Source organism: Podarcis raffonei, chromosome 8 (assembly GCF_027172205.1).
Source record: "Podarcis raffonei isolate rPodRaf1 chromosome 8, rPodRaf1.pri, whole genome shotgun sequence".
NCBI lineage: Eukaryota > Metazoa > Chordata > Lepidosauria > Squamata > Lacertidae > Podarcis > Podarcis raffonei.
The window spans coordinates 19209039-19211038 of record NC_070609.1 but is presented as its reverse complement, the minus strand read 5'-3'; positions in this window follow the sequence as shown (position 1 = coordinate 19211038).

Genomic DNA, 2000 nt, shown 5'->3' with positions numbered 1-2000 from the left:
TGTATCTCAGCTCATTGGAGTACAGGTCCCAGCCACCCTTACCACTGACAACAATGTCCCACTCCAGGCTGATCTCACTTGCTGCAACCACTGCCACCTGCATTTATGGAGAGACATTGCCTGAGCCAGCCCCACTTCACTCACTATCACCTTCCAAATTGACTCCTCCATCAGCCATCAGCAAGATTGTGGAAACCATAACTCCTGGCAGTGAGAAACCATCCAATCACCACTGCTGGCACAACACAGGGGCAGTAGCCAGTATCTCTCGCCTCCTCTCTACCTCACTGGTCACAGGACTAGCTCTCTTCTTCCTACCTTGGGACCTCTGCAGCGCTGGCAACCCCTCTTTCAATACTGCTGGGGTAAGCTTCTCCAGTGTAGTGCCTGCAGGTAACATGTTTGTGAAGCAGTCCTGGGCAGCCAGCAGAATTTCATCCCCTGCTCACCAGCTGGTAAGTGGAGAATTCAGTCCTGTATAATTTGACTGTGTGATTGTGTTCCCCTACTAGGAACAGGCATGTGCAGCCCAAGTGCAATGCAGGGCTGTTTGAAAGCCCTTTTGCAAACAGCCCTATCTTGCTCTTTGCAGAGGCTGCCTGGCTGCCCTTTTTCCTTCCCAGCACCCCAACCTAATTTGGTCAAGGCCGTGTTCTGATCTGGAAAATTGTTTGCTGGTTCCCTGATTTCCTCCTCCAACACCAAGAGGAGTATGCTGTAATGTGCCTGTTTTACCCCATGTCGCCTTTAGGCAAAGACCTTTCCCAGAATTGCTCACCTGCCAGAGAAGTCCTCAGCTTTCCAGGCATCAATGACCTCAGCCATATTTCCTGCTATCTTCCCATTGGGCAACTTCAGATCATCAGCACCATTTCCATTGAAGTTCCCGCAGGAGGCACAGACTTTTCCTTCCAGGCTTTTACTGATTTGCACTTTCATTTCCCCATTGGGTTCAAGGAGAACTTTTACTACAGAGGCTAATTTAATCACAATCACATCCTGAGAGAGGCTTATAGAGACATCTTCAGAAAACGTCACTGGGAGTGTCCTTTGGCGCCCATTTACCTGAAATGCAGAAAAGAGGGTGAAAGGTGCTGAGCTAGAATAGGCGTGTTCCCCCCCATTTACACAGGGGTTACCCTCTAAGGCCCAGTGCACATAAGTGAAATCACATAAAATGGGGAGCAACCTTAAACTGCTCAGGACTGCAATACTTCAAGGAATGCCTCTCTCCATATGATCATCCTCTGAGCCCCTTCCTCATTTGCCTCCTTTACAAGAGGTCCAGGGGGTGGCAACACGAGAATGGGCCTTTTATGCAGTGGCTCCCCATTTGTGGAATGCTCTCTCCAGCGAGGCTCACCTGGTGCCTTCCTTACACACCTTTAGACACCAGGAGAAAACGTTCCTCTTAAACCAAGCCTTTGGCTGATTGACATCTGATGCCCTTTTAAATGTGTTGTGGAATGGAGGGGGGTGATTATTGGTTTGTTTCTGTTCTTATTTCTATCGTGTACTTTGTCTTTTTTATATCACAATTTTATGTCGTGAAACACCCTGAAATCTACGGGTGTAGGACAGTGTATAGAAATTTAATAAATAAATAAAATAAAAATAAATAAATACCCTTTCGATGCCCTCTCTGCCGTTCTCTCTCCAATCCATACCAAAATAGCTATATCCAGAAATATGCACAACTAGTGTTTAAGCTCTGGGGCCGGCAGAAGGCTGGAGGACACGCAGGAAAGTGCACTACCTCACATGTCAGCTGTTAGGCAGGGAGGCTGAACAGCCTAAACAAAGCCCTGTTACGCCTTCGGTCTCTTCGGGGCTTACTTAGCCCTCACTGAAGTCCTCTTTGGGCTCCGGGGATGGTCTCCCCACAAGTCACAAGGACTCTCCAACTCTCTCTGGCATTTCTGGGTTTGAACTGAGTCACAAAAGTCAGGCTTCTAAACACATAGGACTCTCTCATCCATCCAGGCAACCAGGAGGTATTT